The 14,353-nt window shown below is 37.2% G+C and overlaps 1 non-coding gene and 1 pseudogene across 1 annotated transcript; both read right to left on the minus strand.

Moving 5' to 3' along the window:
• LOC113920380 overlaps nt 1-14,353 on the minus strand; it is a 48,678-nt pseudogene that overhangs the window by 17,655 nt on the left and 16,670 nt on the right.
• On the minus strand, nt 4,055-4,190 carry LOC113921080. Its single transcript, XR_003519490.1, has one exon. It is a non-coding gene; the product is annotated as a U4 spliceosomal RNA (small nuclear RNA).

Genomic DNA, 14,353 nt, shown 5'->3' on the forward strand with positions numbered 1-14,353 from the left:
TTAAATCTATCCTTCCCCTCTGCCCAATTTAAACATCCATGGTTCCTTCCTGGGCAATTAAAATCACCTCTGTCTCCCTCATCTCCAATCTTCTCTTCCACACTGCCAGCACTTTGTTTTCTAAAAGACAGAGCCAAGCATATCAGTACAATGCTAAAGTAAAAATCTAAGACAGAGACAAAATAAGCCTTTGATGTTTTCTTGGCTTACAAAATTATTACTACCCCAGCATAGCATTCAAGAATTTACTTAGCCAGAATCTAACCTCAGTTCCAAACCCCTTTTCTTCAGCCTTCCCACCAAACACAATGGCAAACTCACTGCTCCCTTCACCCCTACCATGCTGCCATACCTCAGGCATTCTTCTCTGTCACCCAGAATGCCCTCTACCCCATCTCTATATGTTGAAATCCTTCCAAGCTTCAAACCACACTTCCCACTGAAATATGTCAAAGACAATATTTTAAACTAGCCCCATACGATTTCTCTAATTGTGAGGATGTTTTTATTTATTCATCAACCAAATATTTGTTGAACACCTAGGATATACCAGGTTCTGTGTTAGGCACTAATGATTCAACAATGAACAAGACAGACTGTGTGTGTGTGTGTGTGTGTGTGTGTGTGTGTGTTTGTGTTTGTACGTGCGTGTGCGTTTGGTTGTATGCAATGAGAGGTAGGAGAGCGAGAAGAGGAGAGTAAGGATGTGTTTTGAAGGGAGGGGGAGGAGTCCTGTTTTGGAGGGCGCTGTGAATTGGCTGGCTCAACATCAAACCCAATCAACAATTCCAGGTACAGACAGAAGCTAATGAGCTAAAATCCACATGCATTATATAGGGTAAGACTGAACTATTATAATCGAAAAAACCAAACAACATTCCAGTGACTTAAAGAAGATTCAAGTTTTTCTCACTCATGTAATCATCCAAAGTGGTCAAATGGACTTTGTTCCACAAAGTCATCCAGGAATCCAGGATGTACCTCTACATCCTTTGGCACTGTCATTTGCTGGGTCAGGTTGAAGCTGGGTCAGGTTTCAGCCAACAATGAAGAGAAAAAATGTGGACAAGCTATGACCATTGCCTTAAGGTATATGTTGTTTCCACTTACCTTCTCTAGGCAAGGACACAGACACACAGCTACATACCACTACAGAGGAGACTGAAAAACATAGTCTAGCCATGTACTCAAAAAGAAGAAAACTGATGATTTTAGTCAACAACAGCATTTTTCATAAAACATTTCGTACAGCCCCTTGTAGTGAGATTTCAGTATCATCTTAGTCTGCACACTGATTCATTTCAGGAAAAGAGCTTTCCATGTTGCTCATACAGAGTATGGCAAAGGCAGCCTGGTTCTGGAACAGGCAACTCTAGCACTGATTTCCTGATTCCACAGGTAGTTTCCTCCTTTGGCAGATTCCTAGCAAAGGCTAAGGTATCATTCTGGAACCAATAGTCATGATGACATCTTTCTGATTGTATCATGAAGTTTCTGATCATGGCAGAGGCAACACCTTGCCTGGCCCAATTCTGTCACATGGATTTGGAAATGCTTCCTGAAATCTCAGCATGGGGATTTTCTTTAGCCCGTGCAGTGGTTTTATAAGTCACATGATACCACATAATAACACCTTGTCTGCTCAGAGAGAATGGATTCTATTTTTGGTAAGTGAACTCTAAGCAAAACACTCTTTTTTTTTAATTTTAGCTTTATTGATGTATAACTGGAATATAAAATTGTAAGATGTTTAAAGTGTATATTGTGGTGATCTGATATACATATACATTGTGAAAATTCCCCCATCTAGTTAATTAACGCATCTATCACTATATATATATATGTATATATATATATACACACACACACATACATATATGTATAATGTGTGTGTGAGAGAGAGAACATTTAAGTTCTACTCTCTTAGCAAATTTCAATTATCCAATACAGTGTTACAAGTGTTTACATTAGATCTTCAGACCTTATTCATCTTATAGCTGAAAGTTTGTACCCTTTTATCAACTTCTCCCTATTTCCCCACCACCAGACCCCGGAAACCATGTTTCTACTCTCTGTTTCTATGAGTTTGACATTTTTTGTTTAAGATTCCAAATATAATAAGTGATACCATGCAGTATTTGTCTTTCTCTGTCTGGTTAACTTCACGAGCAATACACTTTCTATGTTTCCAAAAGCCTGAAATCTCCTTGGAAATCTCTGGCTTACATTTTCATGATGCACATATAATTTACATTGAATTCCAAAGAACATTTACTAAGAGATATGACAGTCTTAGATCCCCAAAGAGTATTCATTTTTCTAATATTTCTAAGATCCTACTCTCAAACATCAATACCGAATTGCGGTTTATTTTGTAGACCCCCAGAAAGATCTGTTATGTCAGAGGCAGGAAGGAAGAATCCAAGGTGCCTAGTGAGTGGGGCCACAGCCAGAGCTCCAGGGCAACTTCCTTTAAATGTATTTAAATATAAATAAAAATGTCATTTTTTAAAAAATATTTATTCATTTATTTGACAGAGAGACAGAGAGAGAGAGCACAAGCAGCAGGGGGGTGAGGGGGACGGCAGGCAGAGGGAGAGGGAGAAGCAGGCTCCCCGCAGAGCAGGGAGCCCGATGTGGGGCTCAATCCCAGGACCCCGGGATCATGACCTGAGCTAAAGGCGGACACTTAACGACTGAGCCACCCAGGCGCCCCCAAAATGTCATTATTTTACAGGGTGAAGAATTTAGGAGAAAATGGACTGATGTGTGCACTTTACTTTGAAATCCATCAAGAAAATAAAATGGAATGAGGAATGGATAGAAGAATAGATAAATAGATATATGATAAAGCAAGTAAAGTAAATGTTAACAGGGTAGATTCCAAGAGGTGTGTATATGGATGCATAATGTCAAATTATTTCAGCTTTGTTGTATGTTTGATACTTTTCATAATAAAATGTTGGAAAAAATATTATTCATTAAAAGTAATATTCTTCTTTAAAAGAAAGTATGTGCTTCTTGCAATATACAAAGAGTATTAATATATTTTGAAAAAAGTAATAATTTTTTCTCCGATTTATCTACTGCTAACTTAGGATGTATTCGTTCATATTTTTCCTTGTTTATCACAAATATAAAACATTGTGTATTGTGTAAAACTGACGAATCACAGACCTGTATCCCTGAAACAAATAATATATTATATGTTAATAATAAAAAAATAAAAATAATAAATAAATTTTTAAATAAAGGAAAAGAAGATTAGACCAGAGTTTGTCTATAAAGACTTTGTACACGATGGGTTACTCTCATCAAAGGTAGCGGGAAATGGCTTTTCAGGATATAGCACTGTTATTCTCTTTTTTGAAAATGTGGTTATATGGAAACTGCTGATTGTTTAATTAGAATGGAAACTGATACACAGAAAAACACATGAACTGTATCAAGTGTATTAACCTGATATTCATAACCAACATCTGATTGCTTAAAATTGACCAGATTTGAAATTCATTAAAATTTCTTATTAAAAAAATACATAAGTATAAGGATTTAATATCAAATGCGATGATACTGTATTTTATTTTGTAAACTGTTTTTTCACTTTATAAATGCACCGTGGATATCTTTCCAAGTCAATTTGTATAGATCTATATCTATTCCTTCCAAAAGATGCATAGTATTCAGAATATGAACTAATATGGTCTAATTTGTTCAATTATCCAGTTATTAACAATAATTGAGCCTGTCTCCAGTTCTTGGTTGCCAAAAGCAATTTCTTATATGTGTGCCTTTAAATACTGGTATTTCTATATCTAGTAAATAAGCAGAAGTGGAATTGCCGTTCAATGGGCATATATATTTTAAATTTTATTTAGTTCTGTCAGATAACTTTCTAAGAAGGTTGTTTATAGTCTAACCAAGAGTGAATAAAAATCTCTCTTTTCCCACAGTCTCACCAGCCCTAGAGATGATCACTTCTGGGCATTCTGATGGTGATCATGGGATGTTTTAGGACTTTTTCCAAAAGAAACAAGACTGAAGAATGAAGGTAATTCCAGAATAAATGATTTACTAGGACCACATAGTCTATTAAAGCCAGAACAGGTAAAGGAACTGTGGATTTCTATTAGCAATAATCGCGCCTCAGATAAACCTCCGTGGCTAAGATACCACCACTGCGCAAAGCTAGGAACTGTGGATTTCTAATTTGCAGCGTTACTTCCTTTGTTTGAACACAGCCTGAAGACACTAAGTAAAAGGACTTATGCTGATAGTTCTCATTTTTTATCAAAACAAAAATTTTGTTATCTTTCAGCCAAATTAGTTCTTTTAGTCTCTTAGCTTCCTGATGTTTCAGCTCTATGACCCTAATGGTAGGCAGTATGGTCATATACAGAGCGTAAAATATGAGGGATACTTCAGTGTTTCATCAAGTGGAAAGGGGTAAAAGTCTAACATGTCCTCTCATGCTGCTTCCAGAAATGGGGGCCAAAGTGATGATATTAAACATGGAGAATGGTCATTAAATGCACCATCTGCCTGGAATAGAGCTTCCAAGCTCATTTTACAAATGTAGGCAAATCTCTCCACTTACCTATTTGCATTTTCCTTACATGTAAAATGAACATGTAACATGTACGTGTTACATGTAACATGTAACATGTAACTTCCACATACAAGCAAGCTTATTCTAGGTTTTGAAACAAATTTTAGCCAAGCCTCTAGATAGTAAAACCTTATTTAAAAATAATCTATCCTATGGGGTGTGTGGGTGGCTCAGTTGGTTAAGCGTCTGCCTTCAACTCTCTCATGATCCGGGGATCCTGAGCTCAAGCCCTGCGTCGGCCTCAGCAGGGAGCCTGCTTCACCCTCTCCCTCTGACCCACCCCCCCAGCACTGCTCACTCTCTCTCTCAAATTAAAAAATCTATCCTACAAAGAAAATAAAATGAGAAAAATCAAATACTTTGAAACAAGTCTTGTTACATAGCATGCCTTAGTCTGATTCTGGAATATTTGAGTAATTATGTTGCATTACCCTGCATTATTTATTTTGACAGTATTTTTTTTTCCATAGGATGGAAGCAGCTAGTCAAACACTTCACAGCAAACAGTTAGGCAATTTAAGATATGTACTCTTGCCCCATAAAGTGGTACACAACCATTTCCGACTCATGGATTGAACCACTGAAAGGTGTTATTTGTATAGAACTCCTTATGCTGAAACTTAAAAGGATCTATACTACACCTCTTTTCTTCTCTATATTGGCCAGGAGGGTTTTTTTTTTTTTTAAATGTGACCTGGTTAGTAAATTTTCCCAATGTCAGAAAAGCAGAGAACCAATAGTAAATAATGGCAGGCCCTAAAAATTAATAATGCTACTAATCAAAAGGCAAACTAGTTGTTGAAGACTTTGAATGAATTAAAGTGGAGCAAATAACTCAAATTTTTCAGGTAACTAAGCGTGGTTAGGATTGATTGTGGCTGTTCTAAGACTTAGAAAGAAAAAAAAAAAGATTCACTTTTCTTTAGGCTATATCTTCAAGTTCTCAGGAACCCCAATGTCTAGGGAGTACTCAGATCTTTCCAAACATTCTGAATCAAGCACTCTGCAAAGAAAGGATAGCAATTTAGCCACAACCAAAACCCTAGGGAATGGATCTTTTTATTTAATCACTAACAAACCTGAAAACTTACATTAATATGGTATTAACTCACTGCATTTTTGGGTCAACGCTCTTCAAGATCATGGTCATTTACTATGTCACTTGTTTCTATGAGGTAAGAATATGTAGACTGGAGCTACCTACAGCTCAGAGTCATTTCTTACCCTTCCTTCAACAAGCACACACACACACACAAACAAGTATTCTGAGAAAGCCCTGGGATAGCCAGTCTATGTCAGCTGTTTTATTTCTTATTAAGCTTTTTAATTTTGATTCCAGTATAGTTAACATATAGTGTTATATTAGTTTTAAGTGTACAATATAGTGATTCAAAAATTCTATACCTTATTTCTCAGTGCTCAGTCTTAGGAGAACATATTCACTTTTCTTTGGGTTACCTCTTCAACGCTTTAGGTGTAACATCAAGCTACTAGATTATGAGAAAGAAACCAAGCCAACTAGTTGTCCTGCTTTTCGACTATAGTTAAGGAGATGCAGTCTTCCCAGGATAGCCTTAGTTAAATCTAGCCCTTTGGTTCCTAACTGAGGGTGATTTGGCAATACCCAGAGTCATATTTGGTTATCACAACTGAAGAGAAGGTATACCACTGGCATCTAGTGGGTGGAAGCCAGGGATGCTGCTAACCATCCTATAATGCAGAGGACACCCCCTCTCAACAAAGAATTGTCCAGTCTAACGGTCAGTGTCAGAGACTGAGAGTGCAGAGTTGAGTGCAGAGGTTGAGAAACGCTGATCTAGCCCACAAGAACTAGAATGTCACTGACAGGTTTAGGGCCCACAACATACTTAACGTCCTCCTTCCCTCCCTCCCTCCCTCCTTTGCTCCAAATATGGGAAACAGACTACTCAGTTACCACTCAGAATGATTCAAAAACTGCAATCACAGCTAACTCCTCTTTAGAAATATAACTAGTTGGCCATTTTTAAATGTCTTAGTATTTGCATTTCTTATGAGTTGAATGATTAAAGAAAAGTGAATAATGCCAGCTTAAAAAGTCACTTTGGGCCATAACTATTTGAACTGGCCATGTTAATATATTATTATGCAACTCAATATGTTCAACTTAAGTGTTCCTCAGTTTAAAGTTATTTCAGAAAAAAAAACTCAAGGAAAATGTTCAAACCAACCATGAGAATGGATTTTAGTTTCTTTGTACGCATGTAAAAAATAGAGTTACTTATATTTTTTGAATATGAAGAATCATATAGGAAAATTTTTTATTTGGTTTGATTCTGTGGATTGATTCAACAGGCCAAATGGCAAGAGTAAAAGTCCATGTAAATTTGTGCCAAAGGCAAACACAAGGTATTCTCTGGTCCAGGGAACTTTCCACTTATACTAAAAAATAAAATAGGGACGCCTGGTGGCTCAGCCGTTAAGTGTCTGTCTTCGGCTCGGGTCATGACCCCCGGGTCCTGGATCAAGTTCCGCATCGGGCTCCCTGCTCAGCGGGAAGTCTGCTTCTCCTTCTCCCACTCCCCCTGCTTGTGTTCCTTCTCTAGCTGTCTCTCTCTCTCTGTGTCAAATAAATAAAATCTTTTAAAAATATAAAATAGTTGTAAACATTGACAATTAACATTTGGGACATGGCTCAAATGTGAAAAGGGCATTTCCTCTATATTTATGGAGAGACCGTGTCACCTGAATCCTGCAGATGTGGTCTTTGATATGCTAAACTAAAGTAGAAAAATAATTTACTATCTCAAAAAGCCTGGCTTTTGAGCCAGTTGCCTTACTGTAAAATTCTACCTTGGATGTCAAAAGTTGAAAAGTAATTCTTTCTCTCTCTTTACAGTCTTAAATTATATTCCTGCTATTACAGTCTTGAACCACTCCCACAACCATTCAGTACCAGCTACATAATTTTTGGTACCAAGTACAAAATGAAAATATGGGGTTCCTTGTTTAAAACCTTTATTAAGAATTTCAAGATGATGACAAAAGAGCATCAAACCAAGTATGGGGACCTTCTAAGTCAGGAACTTCTGCAACTGCATGTTACCTGGTTATGAAGCCAGCTCGGCTTCCACCCCACCCCAATAGAGTTTGGTGAGGTCAAGTACATAGAAATGCCATTTCCAGCTATTACCTGGCGGGGCCTCCACATTCAGTTAAACAGATTCTACACTGCACAACAAAAGGGCATTCACGTCAGAGGCTAGGGGAACTGCATTCTCTGGAATTGTGTGGCATACCATCTGCATATTCTCATGTACCAGCCCTAAACACCAGTTACACAAACTATACTCTTCTCTATTTTAGCAAAGAAAGTCATAATACATAACTACTACCTTTTTCATCCCCCCAAAATGAGGAAGGATTCAGTTGATCTTTAAATTCAGTGACTCTTCAGTCTTTCCCCTTGTCACTACAGAGGGTGTTTTCCATTTATTAAACTTGTTCAAAGACCATAAGAAAATTCCTTGTATTTTTCTCATAAACAGGAGTATAGTTCATGTTTTTCCCAAAGGTTTGAAACATTAATTTTATAGGATTTCCATGACACTATCACCCATTTATAGACTAGTTCTGTCATGATTTACATATTACTTGAGGAAGCACAAGGGTCAATGGAAGATTTCCCAATGTAGGTCAGAGAGAGTGCCCCATGAACACTGAGCCAGCACAGATTTAGAGAAATAGTAGACCTGAAAGTGATCTAGGAAATTATCTTTTCTCATCTTCTCCTTAGATAGATAAGGAACTGAAAACTGGGCTTGCCACAGGTCTCATAGGTAGATATTGGAAGACTAAAGACTAGATCCCAGATCCCAGGGATCTTGATTTCCAGTATAATCAGACTATAATGTATATGCTTAAATCAGACCCAGCCTGAGAGAAACATGATAAATGCTTCTGTCAACAAGAGAAAAATCAATGTCTTATGAATAATGTTAACTGTGACTCAGATTTGACAGATGACAAGTTAGCAGTTACCCTAGTCAGATCCCGTGAACTCATACTATCACTACAGCACCACTGCTAGGAATGGATGCTGTTTGTCACTGCAGTATATTAGCACCTTTGTTAAGATTCCTTATGTGTTGTCACTGTAAATCCTCTCTCTTCAGGTGTTTATAACAAGCTCATAAGCATTCTGTTCATATTCAGACATCTGAAGCATTAAAAACTCTCAGCAATAAAAAGAATTCAGAAATATTTGCTAATAGTTCAAAACCATCTCTGGCATTTACAACATTTTATCAAACAAGAAAGGGAATGTTTACCGGTCTTAAATTATTTTGCAATATATTTAAATTTGAAAATCATCACTAAATCCTGAAAGAAACATTTTATTCTTTCTGCCTATACAACAACCTGTCAGAATTATTGCCCTCTGAAGTGATTTCACTTTGTCATTGTCTTTCTTTGTCACTTGGAGTGAATATTCCTCTCTCCCATGGTAACAGAGGGGGACACTTCTTATCACCAGAACCAGGCTGTGTGAGTTCTAAATATAAGGAGACAAAGCTTCCTTAGAAGCTCATGCTGCCCACTGTCCTAATAATACAGAGCTGATGGTTGTCCTGCCAATTCACTACTTCCTGATATTCTTTGCCTCAAATGAACTATAAGATTCTTTCTTTTGTAAGTATTAAAATTGAATCTCTCACAAAATTTGCCCATCAAATCAATATCAGATACCAAGTAATCTGATACCTCCTAGTTCTAAAAAAGACATTCATGATTTCTATAAAGGCTAGTCCTTCTCTTAAGGTGACATAATTGTAACTTGGTGAGCCAACACTATTTTCAAAAAACACTGCTAAAATAAATAAAATCTTTTTTTAAAAAAATCAAAAAGCACTGCTATAAGATAATATGTACAACAGGAACAGTTTCTAAAGCAGTATATCAGATATTTCCTCATGTTAGTATAGGCTGTATTATTGTTCCAATTCTTCATCCCTCCTATATCCATACTCTGTCATGTAATTTTGCAATTCTGTCCCTTGACCTTGGACTTAACCATGTGACTTATTTTGGCCAAAGTGATATGAGTAGAGACAGTTTTCCAGTTGCTCTTTCCCACTTTTTTCATTGTCACGAGAAGGGCTTGCTCTGGCTAGTCCATGCGAGGAAGATGAGTGACAGGTGGGAAGAACAGAACCTCCCCAGGTGACCCACAAAGGAATATTGAGAAGCAGTGTGGCCCTAGGCTCTGCTTCTGCAATCTGAAGCTGAGCTGCCCAGCCAAGCCCAGCCTAGATCAGCCGAACTCCCAAAGTCCTAGAGACACATGGGTGATAATGATTCTTGTTTAAAGCCACTGAATTTTGAAGTACGTTCTTATTCAACAATACTTAGCTGATTCATTGGCCTTTCATTGTGAAAACCAGGAACAAGACTAGCTAAAAATATATGTGCTGGACTTCTCCTGGAGTCTAAAACAAGGCCAAAAACAAAAACCCTGTCTTAATTTACTATGTTTAGCATCCTCAAATGTAGAGGAAAAAGCTTCTATTGGAAATGACAGTAGATGAAAATGGTCCATATTTGTTGAGTTTGCTGAGAAAAACATGGTTTCCCATCTCTGCTGAAGTAGTAATTTCCAAAGTTTAGATACTCTGGAAATGTCTCTCTAGAGACCAGAGGTTCCTTCCCATTCTGAAAATAGCTCACTTTAGCTAATCTGCATCTGTCACTTAGAATCACAATGCTATTTCCCAAAAATAAGATGTTTGATTCTTATTTAACAAGATGGACAAGGTAGTCAATGGATAACTACTATACTTTCAATTTACTAAATAATGCATATTTTTTATTTTGTTTTGTTTTAATGCATAGAACAGAGGCTAGCAAATTCAAGTTGGGGAAACAGAGACCTTGGATGATGAATAGTTCTCATGAATACTGTAAACTTTTGACCCAAATATCAAAGTAATTTCAATTGTACTAATATTTAAATGAATGAAAGAAAAATAAATGGGTTGGGACAATACATTCTTACATCATGTTTGTTGGTTTCCTAAAGCATTTTCTGACTAAAATATAGAAGCTTCCCCGCAAGCATAATCTCCCTAATGATTTACAACAGAATCTTGGTCTGAGACTTGCTTTGAGAATGAACTAAGGATGTTTACTCAAAAAAGCAATGGTGCAGAGTAAATAGCTAATGAAGATAGAAATATTATAAATAATTTTAAATATTAAATTAAGTACCTAAAATGGATTGTGCTCTTGGAAACAAATAACTATTTTTCATTTACTTCCCATACAGTAAGCAAAATGGCTGTAGAGGTTTAAAAAAAAAAATCAATGTTTCATTACCTTAAGACCTTGCTGAGGATTGAGAATATTTTTCTGCTGTTGACATCTCATTAAGATTATTTAACAACTAAGCAATCCATTTGCCTCCTTGGTGCTAAAATTGATATATTTTTCAAAATACAGTCCAGAGTTTTCAGAGAAAAACCCATAGATTTTTGACCCAGTGTCAATATCTATCACTGAAAGGTGTGAATAAAATGAAACAATGTGTTGAGTCAAGAAAATACAAAATGTATTAAGCAATAAATAAAGTTTTTCCTTAATGATGCTATTAAAAGTGGCAAAGACATAACGTGAATATTCTTTTATAATGAGATTATTTTTTAAAACCCCACTTTGCATTAATTGGATATTGATAATATATGTATTTTATTTTATAAGCATGAATAGAAAGCATGAGTATTTTCTTTATTGTTATCTTATTTTCACATACAGAGAACAGAGGTATTTCCCAGATTCTTTGAAACAGAAAACAAGATTTCTTTGTTCATTTTTTATATAAATTCAGGCTCACAGAAAAATTGTTAAGAATAGTACCCAGAGGCGCCTGGGTGGCTCAGTCATTAAGCATCTGCCTTTGGCTCAGGTCATGATCCCAGAGTCCTGGGATCGAGCCCCGCATCGGGCTCCCTGCTCTGCAGGAAGCCTGCTTCTCCCTCTCCCACTCCCCCTGCTTGTGTTCCCTCTCTCGCTGTGTCTCTCTCTGTCAAATAAATAAATAAAATCTTAAAAAAAAAGAAGAAGAAGAATACCCAGAATTAGAATTCCTATGTACCCTTCATCCAGATAGTATAAATGTTAACATTTTACCATATCTGCTTTATCACCCCAACTCTTAATCTATGTATTAGAACTGCTTCAGGCAGACAAGATACTGTATATACCCTGAAATATTTCAACGTGTATGTCCCTAAAACAAGACTGTTGTCTTACATTATCACAGTACAATTATCAATGTCAGGACATTAACATCAATAAAACATTATCAGATAATCTATAGAACTCATTCAATTTCACCAATTATCTCAACAATGTTGCTTATAACAAAAGAAAATCTCAGTTTATGTGTTATATTTAGTTGTAATGTTTATTTCATTTCATGGATATTTTCAAAAAGTACAGTCTCGTGATTTTGTTGAATGCCCCTCAAATTGGGTTTGTCTAATGGTTCTCCATGATTAGATTCAAAACATGCATTTTGGGGCCAGAATATCATAGAAGTGATGTTTTGTTCTTTTAAGTACAACATATAAAGATGCACATGATGTCAACTTGTCTCACTGCTGGTGATGTTAATTTTGCTCATTTGCTTCAGGTAGTATCTGTTGAGTTCCTCACTGTAAAGTTACTATTTTTGGCCTTTTAATTAATAAGTATCTTGAGTGGGGGTGTTGCCTGGGTGGCTCAGTTGGTGAAGTGTCCGACTCTTGATTTCCGCTCAGGTCATGATCTCAGGGTCCTGAGATTGAGCCCCGCTGAGCGTGGAGCCTGCTTGAGATACTTTTTCTCTCTCTCCCTCTACCCCTTCCCTTTTGCTCACACACATGCATGCGAGGTCTTTAAAAAAAAAAAAAAATAAGTATCTTGTGGAAACATAGGTTGAGGCTCTGTAAATATCCTAGTACTTTTCACACTTTCAACCACTAGTTAGTAACAATTGCTTTTTTTAAAGATTTTATTTATTTATTTTGAGAGGGAGAACCCTTGCAAGCAGGGGGAGGGGCAGACGCAGAGGAAGAGACAGAATCTCAAGCAGACTGCGCTGAGTGCAGAGCCCCATGTGGGGCTCAATCTCACGACCCTGAGATTATGACCTGAGCTGAAACCAAGAGTTAGCTGCTCAATGACAGAACCACCCACGCACCCCAGTATCAACTGATTTTTGACTGAATCAGATATTATTATGAAGATTGACAAACAGTGACTTTTGAAATTCCATCCCACTCATTGGCTGGCTTTCTACTGTTAGAAGATCTTTTCCTTTTTCTCCATGTATGTATATGTGTGTGTGTGTGTGTGTGTGTGTGTGTGTATGTGTTTCTTTGTGGGAGTCATGAATTCTTATTTTATTCAGTGGGTTATAATGCTTACCTATCATTATTTAGAAGACCAGATGGTCCCAGATTTGGCCTTAGTGAGCCACTTCATGTTGGTTCCCCTATCCTTATTTCTCAGAGAACTTTATTTTATGGCACTCACAAAAAAATGTCCCTTCCCTAGAACTAGCCATTTCTCTAAGGAGCCCTGGTTCCTATTAGTGTAGTATTTAGAAAGCAAGATTTGGCCTGTAGGTGGGTCATTACTTCTAGGCACTCTCAGCAGAGAGAGCTAAGAAAAAACTTAAAACACCCATGCATGCCCACATCCACATCTATTTCTCTATCTACCTTTTTATCTCAGCATTTCTCATCCTCAAGATATTGACATTTTGGATCCGATAATTCTTTGCTGGGAGAAGTGGGGGGAGCAGTGCTGTCCTCTGCATTGTAGGATGTTTAATAGCACCCCTAGCTCTTCACTAGATGCCAGTGACGTATCTCGCCTCCCAGATGTGAAAACCAAAATGGCTGGAGGTTGGTAGAGGGAATTGATTTCAAACGACACAAGAGAACTTTTGAAGATTATATCTTGATTGTGGTGGTAGCTCTAAAGTTCTCAAAAGCTGACAAACTATACTTTTGGAGGGTAGAATTTTCCATCTGAAAATTACATAACCATAAACATGAGTTAAAATGAATCTCTGTAAGATAAAAAGAGTTACTGCTTTAATATCTAGATAAGTAAATTGAGGCTAAACAAGTCTAAATGGTCTGTTAGAAACCACCCCGGGGCGGGGGGGGGAATGGCAGTGGCAAGGCTTCAGTCGAGATCACTGAACCCTCATCTGAAGCTTGTTCATGATGTTACATGTTTTTCCTCTGATACAAGCACATTTATGACCTTTCTTCACAAACAATGTAATACGAAGAGGATTTAGCCTTGAATTGTGTCCTTCCACTGGAGTCATATTAGGTTCAGTAGACCAATAGGTAGAAGTTGTAGCAAATCAGACTTTTAGCTCAACATAAAAAACTACTTAAACAATGAAGCCTTCCTGAAACAAGCTGCTTATTGATAGTGACCAAGTAAAAGCCAACAAGCTAGAGAAAGTAGAACAGGGGAAGCGACGGAGGAGCTAGATTAGGCGCACAGTGGCAGCAGCTTGTCTCTAAGGGTCCAGCCATCACTCCTACTTTATAAAGAGGTAGAAGACATGTATTGCCCCTGATAATGTGAAAAGTACAGCCATAAGGCCTGTGAATGTTGCAAAGATGAAAAAGACATAACCACCACCTTGAAGTTGATTATGATAAAATGTTAGAGTCTATACCTGCAGAAAGTGGTTGTACA

Source organism: Zalophus californianus, chromosome 3 (assembly GCF_009762305.2).
Source record: "Zalophus californianus isolate mZalCal1 chromosome 3, mZalCal1.pri.v2, whole genome shotgun sequence".
In the NCBI taxonomy this organism is placed as follows: domain Eukaryota; kingdom Metazoa; phylum Chordata; class Mammalia; order Carnivora; family Otariidae; genus Zalophus; species Zalophus californianus.